General features: G+C 43.4%; 1 long non-coding RNA gene across 2 annotated transcripts; it reads left to right on the top strand.

Moving 5' to 3' along the window:
• Positions 1 to 6866: 6866 nt before the first annotated feature.
• LOC137223662 (uncharacterized) lies at positions 6867 to 11880 on the top strand. 2 transcript variants are annotated; one of them, XR_010942965.1, is made up of 2 exons: positions 6867 to 6995; positions 9398 to 11880. It is a non-coding gene; the product is annotated as an uncharacterized lncRNA (long non-coding RNA). The 2 variants fall into 2 exon arrangements; XR_010942964.1 differs by lacking the exon at positions 6867 to 6995 and adding an exon at positions 7605 to 8981.
• The last annotated feature ends 6968 nt before the right edge of the window (positions 11881 to 18848 follow it).

Raw genomic sequence — 18848 nt, 5'->3', positions numbered from 1 at the left:
GAGACGAACTATCAAATGGCTCCCCTGTAAGATAGCTTCAGATATTCAGTTTAGAGTTATTTCAGAGATGCTGAGTAAATTCTGACTTGATTCTAAACCAAATGCCCTTGGGGGTCTCCAGCTGCCAGAGTCTTCCATAATGTTGTGATTAGACCCTCTCTTGGACCCTCCCCATGCATGCTCTGTTCCTGCTTTGCAGACAGCCTATCTGCCAGGGGACATTCTGCCTATCCGTCCAAAAGGCCTGGGTGGGGTTTCGCCACAACCGAGTTAGCCTGCTTCTATGGATCCTTTGGAAGAGAAGATAGATGAATTGGATAGTTGAAACATAACAGGAAAGTGGTTCCTCTAGGTTCCTGCACCAGGAAATAGCTCCTAGTGCCAAGACTCTTAACTCCAATGCCAAGACCACAATAATATGGAGGTTGACATTCTGTGTTCAGTTCCACTGCTACTAAAGGAATAATGCTTTGCAAAAAGCCATGATGTCTACAGTGCATCCTGTTCAGCATAGGGCCTTGAGCAAACACAGAAACATGTGCCCCTGCTTCTATCGTATGGTGGACGAAAATACCAGTCATAATTCTCTTCCCCTTCTCATTTTTTTTCTTTTTGCGGTACGCGGGCCTCTCACTGTTGTGGCCTCTCCCGTTGCAGAGCACAGGCTCGGGACGCTCAGGCTCAGTGGCCATGGCTCACGGGCCCAGCCGCTCCGCGGCATGTGGGATCTTCCCGGACCGGGGCACGAACCCGTGTCCCCTGCATCGGCAGGCGGACTCTCAACCACTGCGCCACCAGGGAAGCCCCTCCCCTTCTCATCTTAACAATCAATCCTTTTCTTAAAAAATGGAAAATTAAAAGGAAGACATTAGAACGTTGGAATGACGAGCCAGACCAGAGGGCAATCCCATTCAGCCCAATATTTTGTTTTTAAGAGTGGAGACTCATGACTGTTTCAAGGAATAGTGTTGCTGCCCTTCATGATCTAAGCCCAAAAGGTATTGCTAGGTCCCAAATATCTCTAATTGTCCTTAATTATAGCCTACAAGTCCTCATAAACCTAACTCAGTCATATAACACTTTCACCTTTGACCCAGCCAAATTACCTTGGGGCACACATAGAGTCATCACTCAGCATTCAAGGAGTTAACTCCTGAAGTTCCTGCTTCTCTCACTTCCTCCTCTTCAATTCTCCTTGAACATCCTTCAACACATTTTTTTTGGCTTAGCCTTTCCAGTTTAATGGACTGATGATTGCCTCTTATGGATTCTAACCTACGGTCTAGTTCTTGCTTTGTAAACACCTATGTCCTTATGACTGTTGTTTGTCACAAACGTGCTATTGGGAGCCACATTACCTATTTACATCACCATGTCACCCAGGCAAGTCACACTGAGTACGGCCTAACCTTCCAGACATACTCTTTTATGGGTAATGCATTCCCCAAGTTAACTGCCCCTCCCCTTTATATTGTAACACATTTCCTTATTCACAACAAACCACTTGGTTCAAACATCTAAGCCCATAGTTTCCAAAATGCATATTAGAATCCAGTGGGGCGTTTTAAAGACCTACCTATGCCTGTATCTCACCCCCAGGGTCTGACTTAATAAATATAGGTTGCAACAGGGATTCTTCAAAGGCTGCAAAGTTGAGAATTCTTAGACTTGGAGCATACATTTCAGTTCAAGGCAACTTAGCCCTCTCCACATCTGTCTTTACTGACTGAAAAGTTTAAATCTTTTTAGTATGACTTCTTACAGAATTCTTCTAACCTCTTGATTATTTCAACTGCTGCTCTCAACTCAGTAAAGTTTGTAATGTTAATTTGGACAGGTGAAAAGAATAATTGATACCACCTGCAGACCACAGCAGCTAGAAGTCAAGCGGATGGAAACAATCATATTGTAAGCTTCTCAAAGGAAGGGATACGCCTTACCCTTCTTTGTATTTCCACAGCATCCACCATGGTACTTGGATCAAAGTAGGTGTCTAATACATATTTAGGAGGGAAAGTAGGATAACCTGTATATAGGATCTGCTTCCAATTTTTTAAATATCTGTAATATATATGATGTTCGTGTAGCTGGAAAATACATCATTTGGTGGGGAACAACCAGTATGTTTTCAATCGGCTCACTTTTTTTTTTTAGCAGCTTTATTGGGATATAAATCACATACCATACAATCCACACTTTTAAAGTGTACAATTCAATGACTTTTAGTATATTCAGAGGGTTGTGTAACCAACACCATAATCAATTCTAGAACATTCATCACCTTAAAAGGAAACCCCAGACCCATTAGCAGCCACTCCTCATTCCTCCCCAGTCCCTTTCCCCTCAGACCTAGGCAACCACTGATATACCTTATGTCTATAGATTTGCCTGTTCTGGACATTCATGTAAATGGAATCAGACAATACCTGGTCTTATGTGTCAAGCGTTTTTCACTTTGTATGTTTCCAAGATTCATTCATGTTGTAGCAGGTACCAGCACACCATTCATCTTTATTTATTTATTTATTTATTTTGCAATACGCGGGCCTCTCACTGTTGTGGCCTCTCCTGTTGCGGAGCACAGGCTCCGGACGCGCAGGCTTAGCGGCCATGGCTCACGGGCCCATCTGCTCCGCGGCATGTGGGATCTTCCCGGACCGGGGCACGAGCCCGTGTCCCCTGCATCGGCAGGCGGACTCTCGACCACTGCGCCACCAGGGAAGCCCTGAACATCTGTTTTTATATGGACCTATATTTTTATTTCTCTTGGGTGTACACACAGGAGAATTGCTGAGTCACATGGTAACGCTATGTTTAACCTTTTGAGAAACTGCCAAATGGTTTTCTACATCGGCTGCACCATTTCACACGGCCACCATCTCCCCTTCCCTCCGCCTTCCCTCCATTCAAGCAGCTAGGCCTTTCTCTTCCCATCGCTTCAGGGGCAGGATGTGACTGACTGAAAGAAAAACCAAAGGAGTGTTCCTGACTTTCATTTCCAAAAGTATCCACCTTTAGGGGACCAGTAAAGACTGGCAAAACAGACAAAAAGAAGACAGTTGCTGGGAGTTAATGGGTCCCAGAAGGGGGCTGTTGGATGGGCAGTGTGATATCCTTAGTAAGAAGACCCCTTAAAAGCTCAGGGAGGAAACTGCTACCTGAGGAATCTAGGCCCCTGGGTCTTCAGAGAGCCTAGCAGATGTTTCCTCACCCAGTATGGCAAGAAAAGCAGATAGTTTAGCTGCACTCAAAGTTGAGACAGTAGAGCCAGGTTGCAGGAATAAAGAACAACTCACTGTCAACATAGAGATGAGAGACCCAGAGCCTGCTCCCAACCCCCTGGAACTACATACACCTCCTGGAATTTAGGTTTAAACTCAGGGGGAAGAAGTGATGAGAGAACTCCAAACTAAGCAAGATTCATTTTCTACCAGCATAGCAAAATACAAGTTCAAAATTAAATTCAATTGTGTTTGGGTAAAGTGAAAAAGTTGTATTTTTGAGTTATGCACTGAGAGGAGTACCCACCACATAAGGTTGGAAGAAAGACTAAAGAAGTCAATGTCCCAGACCTACTAGAGCATGGACTTGAGGATATGGGGAGGGGGAAGGGTAAGCTAGGACAAAGTGAGAGAGAGGCATGGACATATATACACTACCAAACGTAAGGTAGATAGCTAGTGGGAAGCAGCCGCAGAGCACAGGGAGATCAGCTGGGTGCTCTGTGACCACCTAGAGGGGTGGGATAGGGAGGTGGGAGGGAGACGCAAGAGGGAAGAGATATGGGAACATATGTTTATGTATAACTGATTCACTTTGTTATACAGCAGAAACTAACACACCATCGTAAAGCAATTATACTCCAATAAAGATGTTAAAGAAAAAAGTCAATGTCCAATAAATATATGAAAAAACAACTCACCACTGACAATACCATGTGCAGCAAGGATGTGGAACAAAAGGAATTCTTCTGAACTGCTGGCAGTGATCAACTGGAGCTACAACTTTGGAGAGCAACTCAGCAGGACTTAAATTGAACAGCTGCAGGCTGTGTAACCCAGCAACTCCTTTCCTCCGTCTGTAAGGGAGAGATCTCTTGCACAGGTGTGCCAAGAGAGATGCAAAAAAAAAGAAAAGCTCACCATAACATTGTTTGTAATGGCAAAACAAAAATTTACAGACAAGCTAAAAGTCCATCAGCAGGGGACTAGATGAATAAATTGTGCCATGTGCATTCAAAGGAATACTATACAGCCCTTTTCCCCAAAATGTGATTCCTCACCAGCCTCATTCACTGCACCTGAGAATTCCAGACCTACCCAAACACAACCTGTATTTTAACAAGCTCCCCTGGTGATTCTTATGCCTATAAAAGTTTGAGAAGTGCGGTTCAAGGCAGTTAAATGAATGAACTAGGGCTGCTTGTGTCAACCTGGATAACTCTTAAAAACATAATATTCAGAGAAAAAAATATACAAGTCGCCAAAAGTTAGTATAGTATGATGCCATTTAAATAAAATTTGAAAGCATGAGCAAATTTTTATGAGTATATTCACATGTAGTTGACATTAGGACATACAGAAAATTTTATAAACACCAAATCCTGGGGCTTCCCTGGTGGCGCAGTGGTTGAGAGTCCGCCTGCCGATGCAGGGGACGCGGGTTCGTGCCCCGGTCTGGGAAGATCCCACATGCTGCGGAGCGGCTGGGCCCGTGAGCCATGGCCGCTGAGCCTGCGCGTCTGGAGCCTGTGCTCTGCGATGGGAGAGGCCCGCGTACCGCAAAAAAAGAAAAAAAAAACCCACCAAATCCTGGATACTAGTTACCTCTGGAGGGAAAGGGAGAGGATCAGAAAGCTACAGAGGAGGCTTCAACTGCAATTACAATGATGACTTGTTCTAAAGCTGCATGGTGAGTACACTTGGGTTTCTTTCATATGTTTTTATAGGCCCAGAATTTTCATTTGAACAAGGAGCTTTTCAAAAACAGTATTTAAATCTGGGTGGATAATTTTAATTTTTTTCTGAATATGTTTAATATTTTCCAAATACTTACAATGACCATATATTGCTTATATAGTCAAAAAGTCTATATCAAGAGTAATATTGAATTCTTTGTTTTTGATGAACAAGGCATCTTTTTACTTAAAACACCAAACTAATTGCCGGTCTTATTGCTTTCTAGCCACTCACTCCAATCTCCCACATCACGCCTTACTTTAGCACAGATTGGGGCTCAGGAGTCGCTGGTGCCCGAAGATGTACCCAGGGTGGTGGCTGGCACAGAGGGATGGGAGATGATTCTGAATTGGAGCTCTGGTGGTTGTTCTGCCTTTGTCACCTGAAGCAGTGTGGAATCTGGAAAAACATGTCATTTCTCGGAGCCTCTCTTTTCTTTAAAATGGGGATAATAACTCATGCCTGGTTTATCTCGCAAAAGAGAGAAGGAACATGAAAATAGCTTTGAGCTTTACAATGCTTTGGGAAAGTCAAGTTCTTCCTCAACTGCTCAGCTGCTTGTATCAGTTACCAATCCTGGGCTGCCTAGAGATTACTGTAGCAATTCCATCCAAGAGGGTTTCTAACCTTCGTTCCATGTCTGGTTGGTGGGGTAGTCTATGGGGTTGCTCCCCAACTTTTCCTGGTTTCTCCCTTTTCTGGGCACATGGTAGGATTGTACTTTCCCGTCTTCTTGAAATCAGATATGGCCATGTGAATTGGTGTCTCCAGTGAATTTTGAGCATTAAGTGATGTGTGTCCCTTCCAAGAAGAAACTTGAAGAGTGGTTTGGGGGGTCACCACCTCACTTTCCAACTGCAGGGTGATGTGGAAACACATGTGGTGATGCAGCCTCAGAACTCCTGTGTCTCTGAGTGACTGAGGTAAGCAGATATATACATACCTAGAGTGGAGAGTAGCATGGATGAAAAATAAACTTGTTATAGTTAGGACGTGAGATTTGGAGACTATTTATAACCACAGCAAAACTAAGTTTAGCCTGATAGATGCAGCTGGCTAAAATTAGTGTAGTATGTGTATTAAAGAAAAGGATGGGTGACAACAACACGTCTTCATCAGAAATAAAAGTAACAGGGGTATAACAGGATGTGGATTCATGATTCCCCTTCAGTTACTCCCTCCATGACTCAGCAGAGGCTTATACTTTCTCATTTAAGACCAGAAGGACAGCAATTTCCAGGCTCTTTTTGACCCTTGCAAAGTACTCCCATCTCTTTCAGAGAGGGTTTTACACCCAATAATAAATGGCCAGGTCAAGGATTGGCATGAGAGCTATTAAAGCTGTTTGCCAAATATTTCTTGTTCTCCTCCTTTCCAGGAATATGGTAAGATTGTACCACCTATTCCTCTTGGGATTGGGTGGGGTCATGTAATTAGTTTGGGGCAATGAGTTATAACCAATTAATTGTCAGTGCAAAACCCTCCAGTTTTTCCCTCTGGTCTGATGACCCACAGTGTTAGAGATGATGGCTGCTCCATGAGCAGGAGAGCAGGAGTTGCTAGATATGAAGAGACAATCCCTCCTGCCCAATCCGAAATGGACATGTAATCTTACATGAAAAATTGTTTTAAGCCACTGAGATTGTGGCTTGTTTGTTACAGCAGCATAACCTAGCTTTTCCTGACTGATAGAGAGAGAAATCCTGAAATAAAGCTACTGCTTCCTTTGAAATGATCACAACCACCACAAGCCTCAAGTGAAGTTATGCATTCCTCTCCATAATCTGGCTAACTGAGCAAAAACAAAATAAAATAGAAACAAAACAAGAACACTGAGTCCTCAGAGGCTTTATTAATGGAGCTAAAGTCCTCCGGGGAGGCACTTACACGTTCCTCCAGTAAGCGTTAAGTCTGGTTCTCAGGTACCGTCTCATCTGTGGCTTGATCACAGGAGCATCTCTGAAGCTGGGAACACAGAGTTCCAGAAAGGATGTTGTTTTTCCTCCTGCTTCCAGTTCCAAGGTTGAGTTCCCAGAGGTGAGTTAACAAGTGAATTTTTCTTATTCTTCATTATTATTGAGGTATAATTGACATATAACGTATTAGTTCCAGGTGCACAACATAATGATTTGATATATGTATATATTGTGAAATGGTCACCACAAGTTCACTTAACATCTGTCACCATACTTAGTTACGAATTTGTGTGTATGATGAGAACTTTTAAGACTTACTCTCTTAGCGACTTGTAAATATGCAATGCAGTATTTTTAACTATAGTCACCATGTTGTACATTACACCCCCATGACTTATTTATTTCGTAACTAGCAGTTTGTACCTTTTGACCACCTTCACCCATTTTGCCCACACCTCTACCCCTGACTCTGGCAACCACCAATCTGCTCTCTATAAGCTGGGTTTTTTGTTTTTGTTTTGTTTTGTTTCTTTAGATTCCACATATAAGTGAGACCATACAGTGTTTGTCTTTGTCTATCTGACTATTTAACTTAGCATAATGCCCTCAAGGCCCATCCATGTTGGAATTCCCTTTTTATGGCTGAGTAATATTCCATTGCATACATGTACCATATCTTCTTTATCCATTCATCTGTTGATGGAAACTTAGATTGTGTACATGTCTTGGCTATTGTAAATAATCCTTCAGTGAACATGGGGGTGTATATATCTTTTTGAGTTAGTGTTTTTGCTTTCTTAAGGTAAATACCTAGAAGTGGAATTTTTGGATCATACAGTAGTTCTATTTTTAATTTTTTGAGGAACCTCCATACTGCTTTCCATGGTGGCTACACCAATTTACATTCCCACCAACAGTGCACAGGGTTCCCTTTTTTCCACATCCTTGTCAACAAGTGAATATTCAAGGTCTGTTAGTGTTCATGAGCTTTTCTAATCGTTTTCACAGTGTTTACCACTTACTCAGTATTCCATATGTGTGTGTTTTCTTTTAAATGTTTGTTCTTCTGAGAAATAAAAAGAAAAAAGCTGCCTTATGCAGTCAGGTGATCTCTAGCCGGTGACCAACTGTTATAACTTTGACCTTGGAATCCCCACAGAGGTTTTTTTCAGTTGTCTTGTGCAAAGTACTTTATTTCAGGTGCTTGGAAGAATACCTGAAGAATTACTCATCAACTGAGGTTCTCATCTCCGTATGAAGCATTTTTACCTCAGCCTTTATTTGGTTTTGTTTCTGAGACAACATCTCTGAAATTCTCAATTCATTGCCAAGCACACTTAAACTTTACTTATTCAATGGACTGATCCCTGAATTTTGAGAAACATTTATTTATATGTGTTTTCATCTGATTAAGGAGAAGTTCAGAAGATAAAGAATGTAATTGCCAAAGAATATCCATCTATAGCAGGAGAAATGTTCTGCAGTGATGTTCAGATGTTGACACAAGTGGTGGAGGAAACTGTTTACAGATTCTTTGAAACTTAATTGAATAGCTGCTTTGAGAGAAAAGAGAGGCACCTTCAGATGAGGCTGTTATGGGCATACTCAGTTGTCAGAAGAAGCTAGGCTACTGCAAACTAATTGAAATCTGGGATGCAAGTAGATTCAGGGTTCTTTCTTCCGCCTTCCCTCCTTCCTTCAGCCGGGTTACTCCACTCAACCTCCTGGTCTCCAGCTAAATATTTCTCCCTCAGCAAACCATCCCTGACACCCTAATAGGTCGGGCCCTTCATACACTCTCTTACAGAACTCCATATATTTCCATTCTAGCTCATGATGATCACTAAAGAAGCATTTCTATAATTGTTCGTTGTCCCCTCCAATAAATCATAAGCTCTGTGACAGCAGTGGTCACACTTGTATTGTTTGCCACTATTCCAGTACCGCCTTACCAATTCGACAAATATTTATCAAGTGTCTTTTAAGTGCCAGGTCACTGTACTAGTTCCTTGGGATGCTTGGTGAACAAAACAAAGTTTCCTGACCTGATGAAACTTACATGCAAGAGCAAGAACTCAAACAATAAATGATCGACATAAAGTACATGGTATGTTAAAAGATGAAAGGCACCATCGAAAAAGGAAAAGGTAGAGCAAGGTCAAGAAGGGAAGCTGCTTGCAGTGTTAAACGAAGTGGTCAGCTTAAGCATCACTGAGAAGGTGGGATTTGAGCAAGACTTGGAGAAGGGAAGGAAGTTAGCCAAGCAGATAGCTGGTTAATAGTGTTCTCGGCCCAGGATCAGGTAAAGCACATTCTTTAAGGCGGGGGGGGGGGGGGGGGTGCCTGCTTTGTTCTACCATCAGCAACGGGGCCAGTGTGGGTGGAATGGAGAAAGCAAGAGACCAGAAGGGAAGGTCAGAGATGCTCAGTAAATGTTTGCCAAGGGAATGAATGAAAAAACAAACACTTGTGTTTAAAATGTGCTTTGCAGGATTTTCACATGCTTTGTGTATTTTCCCATAGGTGAGAAAAGTCTCTAGATTCATCCAGTCCACAAACTGTAATCTCATGTATATTAAGTGGCAACTCTAGAAGGCATTGTGTCCTTCTACTGCCAAAGAGGAAACATCTGGCTGTGTCCAGGGATGGCCATGCTCTCAACCCTAAGTCTCCGGGCCCTCCTAGACTGGATTCACACAGCAGAGTCTGAAGCTGAGGAGGATAAAGTTGATTCTGTGGCTCCACTCAGAAGCCCACGGTGCTGACAGTCCACTCCACCTTCAAGGCTGACGTGATGGGAACCAAACTGAGACCACAAAGCGTTCAAAGAGGCCAAGAAGCATTATCTCACTCAGTACGTTGAGCAGATGGAGGTAGAAAGGAAAATGGGCTCTTGGTGAACAAATGGCTTCCCCTCACTGAAACTCACTCTCTGGAAAGGTTCTGAAATCCCATACATTCATGGTATATATCAGTGGTTTCCAAGCGCCACTGCGGGATTTGTTGTGATATGCTTGGCTAACTCAGAATCTCCTAAGAAGTTTTCTCAAAATATGGATCCTGGGTGCTCACCTTTGGAAGATCTGAATCAGTGGGTCTAGGTGGGCTCAGGAATTCGTACTTTTAACCTCTTCCCAAGGGATTATCATGGGCAGCCAAGACTGAGAAACACTGTTGTAATGTTCTGATCATGTACCTGCATTTGGCCAGAAAACAACATCTCTTGCTAATGGTGTAGGTTTCTACTGGTAGGATCTCAGCCATTGGTGATCAAAAGAAGTTATGTTGAGGTAATAGGGACGAGGAGGCCTGCTGGAACTTCTGTAATCACAGGCCTGAAAGGCCATCTTCACAGTGTAAATGTCCCATGGGACAGCAATGGGAGAATTTGTCCCCTTCCCAGGTTTCTCTGAGCCTCTACCAGCAAGTTCTTCCAATGAGGTCACCAGTTTGAAAGCAGCTGGAGAAGTTTATGCATATTGAAGAAATTGTAACAGGAGAAATAGGAAGTTTGGGAATCTCAGAATTTCTACAAATAATCTAGTAAGAGGGGGTGAGGAAAATGGGCAAGGGCACCAGTCCCCAAGATGGCCTCCAAGGATCCCTACCTCCTGGCAGTCATGCCCTTGGGTAGTCTCCTTTCACCGTACTAGGGTTGATCTATGTAGCCAACAGCATACAGCAGCAGTGATGGGATGTCACTTCTACAATTAGGCTATAAAAAAACAAAACACTGTGGCTTTCATCTTGGACTCTCTTTCTCCCTCACCTCTCTCACTCTGGAGGAAGCTAGCTGCCATGATGTTAGCACACTCAGGCAACCTATGGAAAGGGCCACATTATGAGGACCTGAGAACCCAGCCAACAGCAGACAAGGAACTGGGGCCTGCCAAAGAGGTGAATGAGGGGAGAAGTGGATCCCCCAGACCCAGTCGAGCTTTCAGACGACTAAAGCCCCAGCCAACAGTTTGAGTGCAACCTCATGAGAGACTCTGAGCCAGAACTACCCTGCTAACCCACCCCCAGACTCTTGACCCTCAGAAACCATGTGAGAGAACGTTTGTTGTTTTAGGCTACTAAGTTTTGGAATAATTGTTATATAGCAGTACATAATACAATAGTGAGTTCAACAGTTCACCAGAAAATTATTCATGTAATTCCAACTTAGACTTTTCTTTCCAGTTAAGTCATATAGCATTTCAATAAACTTTTATTGAAGTATAACATATATGTTAATGTATACAAATCCTGGGGCTTCCCTGGTGGCACAGTGGTTAAGAATCCACCTGCTAATGCAGGAGACACGGGTTCGATCCCTGATCTGGGAAGATCCCACATGCCGCGGAGCAACTAAGCCCGTGCGCCACAACTACTGAGCCTGTACTCTAGAGCCTGCGAGCCACAACTACTGAGCCCGCATGCCACAACTACTGAAGCCCGTGAGTCTGGAGCCCGGGCTCCGCAACAAGGGAAGCCACCACAATGAGAAGCCCACGCAGTGCAACAAAGAGTAACCCCCGCTTGCCGCAACTAGAGAAAGCCCACATGCAGCAATGAAGACCCAACACAGCCAAAAATTTAAAAAAAAAATTTTTTTTTAAGTATACAAATCCTAAAAGAATACATCCCTTTATACAGCACTCATATCAGAAAATAAAATATTACCAAGATCCCAGAAGTCTCTTCCAATTACATAGCCACCTTAAAGGTAACCAGCATGGCACACAGAATACTTTTGCCTGCTTTTGAACTTTAAAAATGAATTCATACAATATATACATTTTTTTGGTCTATCTTCTTGAACTCATTATGTTAGTGATATTCATCCATGTTATTCTGTGCATTAAAAGTATCTGTTGAATTATATTGATTTGTAAGAGTTAGTTATATATTCTGGATACCAATCCTTTGTCAGTTATATAAAATACAAGATGTCTTCTCTCATGTTATGGTTTTTTAATTCTCTTAATGGGATATTCTAATGAAGGAAGTTCTTATTTACATAATCCAATTTATCCCATAATTTGTGGTTTGTGCTTTTTGTGCCTTGTTTGAGAAACACTTGCCTACACCAAGGTCATGAAAATATTTTGTTTTCTCTTAGAAGCTTTCTTTTGTTTTCCTACAATTCATATAGCACTGATTGTTGCATATCATGTAGGAAAGAGATCATAATTCATTTTCTTCTCTGTGGATATCCAATTTGATTCAGCACAATTTACTGAAGACCATTATTTTCCTTGTACTTTATTGTCCCTTTGGCATAAATCTAGTGACTTTATATGGTCTGTTTCTGAACTGTCTATTCTGTTCCAGTCTCTGTCTACCCTTGTATCATCACTGTCTTAGTAATGGTAAGTCTTGATATCTAGTATATTCTCCTTAAAGATTGCCTTGGCTATCTTGGTCTTTGTACTTCCATATAAATTAGAAACATCAATTTCCCATACACAAAGTCTGCAGTGATTTGGGGGGATTACATCAAATCTATAGATCATTTTGGGGAAAATTGGTGTTTTTAAAATTTGAAGTCCATTGATTCATGAATATGGTATATTTCTCCATTTATTTCAGCCTCATTTATTTTATTTCAGTAATATTATATAGTTTCCAATGTACAGCGTCTAGCATTTTTTTGTTTTTCTTACTTTTTATTTTGAAATAGTTTTAGACTTATGAGTTACAAAGATAGTACAGAGCTCCCACATACCCATCACTCAACTTTGCCTAATGTTAACATCACCGTACATTGATCAAAACTAAGAAAATTGGGCTTCCCTGGTGGCACAGTGGTTGAGAGTCTGCCTGCCGATACAGGGGACACGGGTTTGCGCCCCGGTCCGGGAAGATCCCACATGCCGCAGAGCGGCTGGGCCCGTGAGCCATGGCCGCTGAGCCTGCGCGTCTGGAGCCTGTGCTCCGCAACAGGAGAGGCCGCAACGGGAGAGGCCACAACGGTGAGAGGCCACAACAGTGAGAGGCCCGCGTACCGGAAAAAAAAAAAAAAAAACCTAAGAAAATTAGCATTGGTAAATATTATTAAACTGCAGACTTTATTCAGGTTCCCACCAATTATCCCACTGTCCTTTCTCTATTCCAGGATCCACTTCAGGTTACTACATAGCATTTAGGTGGCCAGCATGTTTAGAGAGCGGATTCCTGTCTGTGGTCAGCATCTGCTTATCTCCCTTCATTCCCAGGCACTCCCATCACCACTGGAGCTTCTGCTCTTCTTCTGCAGGGCTTCCCCACATCCCATCTAGCAGAAGGATGGTGAGCCAGATAAAAGTTACACCTGATGATACTCCACAGTAGTGGAAAAGTTGCTGCACAGAACACTTCTCTTCCAGAAAACTGCATACCTCACTCTGTCGCTCCATTTGGGTCTCTGTTCAAATGTCCTTCCTCAAAGATGTCTTCCTTGAACATTCCATCTAAAATAGCACTCTATCACTCTCTAACACCCTTACCCTGCTTCGTTTTTAATCCAAAGGACTTATTACCACCTGACATGACATTACACATGTTGGCATGTTTATTGTCTGTCCTCCCCAATGAGAGGTAAGCTCTCTGAGGACTAGGAAAGTTTTCTCTTGTCTCTTTTGTATTCTCAGCATTTAAAACTATTCTTGGCACCTGGTAGGCACTCATTAATTTTTTCTTAAGTTACTGAATGAATGAATGTGCAGCTTTATTCCCACGGAGAACCTTCAAAGAGGTTTCAAGGTTGGGGAAAGTGTGTGCAAAAGTACCTGTTGTAGAAAGCCTTGTATTCTCCTGGAAGGGAATAGAAAGAACAGAGTATATGGAGTCAGAACTCACTTTGAATCCTCTCACTTACCAGCTTTTAGCTTTTCTTTCTGGGCAAGTTACTCTGAACTTAAATATTCTCATCTTAAGATGGATCCAGGAATACCTACCCTGCAAGGTTGCTCTAAGAATTGAAGGCATTGATATATGTGAATTGATGGTCACTTGTGCAAGCATTCATAAATTACTGGTGAAACAGTCTGTGTGCATGGCTGTACCGTGGTAAGGTTTGGGGCACACTTGGAGGTTAAATATCTGAAACGAGGCCAGAGACATGAAAACCGGGGTCTCATATTTGCAGAGGGCTTTGCCTCAAATCTTAGCTCCATCACTTGATTAGAGATTAAAAAGAAATGAGGGGGAAAAATATCCAAAGACTCGATAGAAACAAGGGAGCAAGTAGAGCAGCAGCATAGAAGTGCTTGAGAATTGAGCGGCCACGTGACAAGCTGGATGCTGGACCAGCCGTCTCAGGGTGATTCTGTGGCAAGATCAGGATAAGAATCCACGTGTTTTCCTCCCCTACTGGCCAGTCTTCCTTCATTTCAGCCAACACTGTCTGCTCTTTATTTATAGTCTAGTTAAGAAGCTGCAGCCCTGCTTAAATGTCCATATAAACTCTTCATATCCACCGCACATGTTAGACAAACAGAAAGTAGATGTCTGAGTATAATAAACCAAGTAGTTCATTAAGAAAAAAAATCCCATGTGTCTTAGTTGGAGCTTAAGTCTCTTCTGGTAGAAAATGGCAGGACTGAACTCAAACCAGCTTTAAAAAAAAAAAAAATTAGTGGTTCATGTAGCCGTAGAGTCAGGGAGCTCCTTCTCTGAGAACTCAAGGAAAAGCCATGAATCGAGTCTGATTGTCTCTGATTGGCCTGACTTGAGCTCTTTATCTGTGAGCTAGTCATTGACTCCAGGTTCTGACTAGTTCATATCTAGGCTACATGCTCTCCTCTGAATCAGAAATGCAACCCCACCTGAAGACCAGGGAATAAGGAGGGGGGTGGTCCCTGGGGGGAGGAACCAGGCTATTTGCCAGAGGGTGGATGGATGCTGAAGGACAAAAACAACGGATGTCTACTGGGCCATGTCTTCAAACTCATAGTCTGCATTCTTTGTCCACAGAACAGCCATTACTTTATAAGACTGAGGTCATTTTTTTTAGGTTAAGCCTCACTTGTTGGCTTTACTTCTGTAAAGGCCGTATCTTTTGCAGATCTATTCAGGCTCACAGAAAGAATCATTTAAGCATTCTTAAATAAATCTGTCCAGCTATGCCAAAAAAAAAAAAAATCTGTAACTAAGAAGAAGGGAAACTAATTTATACGGGAAGCATATACTGAAATGCTTGAGAAGCATAAACTGAAAATAGACAGAGAAAATGCCATAACTAAGAAAGCATAGAGGAGCAAAGCCCATCAGAAATTCCAGTGTCTATTTGAATATTTTCTCCTTGCTTCTTACGCTGGGTTTCCTAAAAGCAGGTCCAGGGAATGCTCTCAGGAGAAGGGGAGCGAGGGAAGTAACATAGGGCAGGGGGGCAGCTAAGCAAAGGTGCCATCTCACTTGAGACGAGCTTGACTCTGATCCCACAGGAAAGCTCTGGTACACAAACTGTACCATTGTAACACCCAGAGGCAAGGGGTGGCCTTTTGCACCTTGTGCCATTCAATCGCGGGGTGGAGTAGAAGACAGCTCCTGTTCAGCCAGGAGCAACTTTCCAGAGACAGGGCCAGCTGTGAGTTGCTATCAGCCAACACAGCAGCGAGGGGATGGGAGATTAGCAGATGAATAGGATGGGGGAGGGAGTACCGACAGCAACCACTACACCTGTGACCTGTTTTTCACTACACTTTGCCTGTAACTCTCATCTGAGCTTTAATACGATGTCCCACGGTATGACTAATTCTTATGTTTTCTAAATATCTGCTCCTCTCCACTCACACAACTGCTAATTTACTTCAGCCCCTCACTGTCTCTTCCCTATTCTCTAAAAATAACCTAGTTGTGTGGCCCCAAATAAACCATGCTTCCCTGTAGTCACATCTTTGTGCTGTCTCCTCCCACATGGCTTTGACCAGTCAACTGCAGTAGAAATGACACTGTGCAACCTTTGAGGTAGGCCTTGAGGAGATCTGAAGCTTCAGCTTCTGCCTTCTTGGAATGTTCTCACCACTATGTACGAAAACATGGCCTAGACGCTAAATGATGACCAAGCACTCAGGATGAGAGAGAAAGACCTTGAGACCATGTGGATAACGAGGCCTGTCCAGCCCTCTGCTGACCTATCAGCTAATGCCGCCATGTGAGTGAGCCCAGGTGAGACTAGAAGAGCCACCCAACTGACTCACAAGATTATGAGAAATAGATCATCATTGTTCTAATTCACTAAGTTTGGGGTCATTTGTTATAGTGATCATTAAAACGCTTCTTGCTTTTATCCCCTCAAATCATTTCTCCACACTGCTTCCCGGTTCTTTCCAAGCCTGTATCTGAACATATGTCTTCCCTGCTTAAGAAAACCCTGATGAACCTATCTTTACAGAATCAGGTCTCAGCTCCTTATCGTGGCATGTGGCATATGCCACAACTTAGTCCTCACTTACTGTTCCATCCTAGCCTTCAATCATGAAGCCTGCGCTCTAGGCACCATGAGCTTCTCCCCTTACTCTGGTCCCACCATGTTGTCACATGCCATCCCTATCCAACCCCCCTCACCCCCCAACGCGGTTCCAAGGATAAATTCTCCTTCCAGCCCTCCTCCGCTCCTTCAGATAGAGTCCACCACTCTTGTCTCTTTGAGCCTTCTTACCTTCACTGCAGTTCTTATCACATTTCACGTGTGCCCATCTCCTCCTACTGACAAACGCCTTCATTGCAGGGGCCATGCTGTATTCATTTGTGAACCCCCAGAACCTAGTTCAAATGCCTGCCATGTAGTTCAGCCATCAGTGGCGACTGACTGATTGTGAAGTATTCCTGACTACGTGCTTCTTGCGAGCAGGTGTTACCGAAACAGGTTCGTTTTGACCGCTGCCCAACAAGCCAAAACGCTGAGAGGAGGGGTTTGCAGCAACGAGCCAGTTTGGTTACAAGGCAGCCAAGTGAGAAGCAGAAAGAACAAGTCTCAGATCTGCCTCCCTGACGGCAAGGGACTTGGGGTATTTACGGCACAAAGAATAAAGAAACAGGGTGGGGCTTCCCTGGTGGCGCAGTGGTTGAGAGTCTGCCTGCCGATGCAGGGGACACAGGTTCGTGCCCCGATCCGGGAAGATCCCACATGCCGCGGAGCGGCTGCGCCCGTCAACCATGGCCGCTGAGCCTGCGCGTCCGGAGCCTGTGCGTCCGGAGCCTGTGCTCCATAACGGGAGAGGCCACAGCAGTGAGAGGCCCGCGTACCGCAAAAAAAAAAAAAAAAAAAAACAGGGTGGTCTGACGTGTGGGGAGCGTGGGGAAAGGTGATTGGAAGAAAGTGTAGTAAATAGTCTTTCTGCGCAGGTGTAACTAAGCTACAAACAGCTGTCCATGAAAAAATGGAGGCACTTAGCAAGACCTGAGGGTGGAGTTTCCAGCCCTCTGACACCAAAAGGTCACTGAGCAGACACTCACACATGCCTAGTTGGAGGGCCAGTGGTCCTACCCAGTCTTAACCAGGTCAGCTTGAACTAGACACAGCTGACTCCAAGTTCCGGGAAAAGAACTTGGGCAAACTTATTGTTTAGTCTACGTGCTGCTTGGAGGACGTGCAAGTCTTTTATAGCAACAATTAAAATGACCCTGCTCAGTGAAGGTAGGTGAAATGGATTTGACTAATGATTACTCACGGTTTCACAGGGACTAAATCTCATTCATCTCATGGTGCTTGGTTCAGAGCCTGGAACGTGATAGGTATTCACGGAGGATTTAATTGAATTGAGCGATGGGAAATAGAAAGTTAAGAAGCAAGAAAGCAAAAGGATAGAAAACAACAAATTAGAAGGCAAGGAGGAGACAGAGTCTTAAGAAAGACAAAGTCAAGTAGAAGCTCTCGGGAAGGAAGAATCGTAACATTCTCTAAACACTGATTTTAGTTGGTTCTCAATTTATCCCTCTATTTCTTTTTTCTTTTTTCAACATCTTTATTGGAGTATGATTGCTTTACAATGGTGCATTAGCTTCTGCTGTATAACAAAGTGAATCAGCTATAGGTATACACATATCCCCATATCTCCTCCCTCTTGTGTCTCCCTCCCACCCTCCCTATCCCACCCCTGTAGGTGGTCACAAAACACTGAGCTGTCTCCCTGTGCTATGCGGCTGCTTCCCACTAGCTATCTATTTTACATTTGGTAGTGTATATATGTCCATGCCACTCCCTCACTTCGTCCCAGCTTACCCTTCCCCCTCCCCATGTTCTCAGGTCCACTCTCCACGAACGTCTGCATCTTTATTCCTGTCCGGCCCCTAAGTTCTTCAGAACCTTTTTTTTTTTTTTAGAGTCCATATATAATGTGTTAGCATACGATATTTGTTTTTCTCTTTCTGACTTACCTCACTCTGTATGACAGACTCTAGGTCCATCCAACTCACTACAAATAACTCAATTTTGTTTCTTTTTATGGCTGAGCAATATTCCATTGTATATATGTGCCACATCTTTATCCATTCATCTATTGATGGACACTTAGGTTGCTTCCATGTCCTGGCTATTGTAAATAGAGCTGCAATGAACATCGTGGTACATAACTCTTTTAGAATTCTGGTTTTCCCAGGGGGGAAAAAAAAACAACTAAAAATAGAACTATCCCTCTATTTCTTTTTGAACCAAGTGGTAAGTTTGAATAGAGGATGAAGAGCCCTGCGATGGGGTTTGAGGGCCGATATCACTGACTTTTCTCAGACACCTCCCCTCAGAGGCTCTGGCACAGACCCTGCTCATAGACTGGGTTTTAGTGAGGTGGTGTCAAGATGGAGTCCAGGACGGCACGAACAACCATTCCCACTTATTTCCATATGTTGTCTGCTCTGCCACGATAAACTGGCGCCACTTCAGACAGGCCTAGAGCACACACCTTCCTTTCGTGCTGGCCCTGGGGCAAGGAGAAGAGAGATTTTCCCAGGGTTTCTACACTTGGCTTTATTGTTCAGAGAGCTCAGAGTGATTTCCATTTTCAATCATTTA

Source organism: Pseudorca crassidens, chromosome 4, assembly GCF_039906515.1.
Source record: "Pseudorca crassidens isolate mPseCra1 chromosome 4, mPseCra1.hap1, whole genome shotgun sequence".
Lineage (NCBI taxonomy): Eukaryota > Metazoa > Chordata > Mammalia > Artiodactyla > Delphinidae > Pseudorca > Pseudorca crassidens.
Note: the sequence above shows the minus strand (reverse complement) of the source record. Positions and strands in the feature narration are given on the sequence as shown.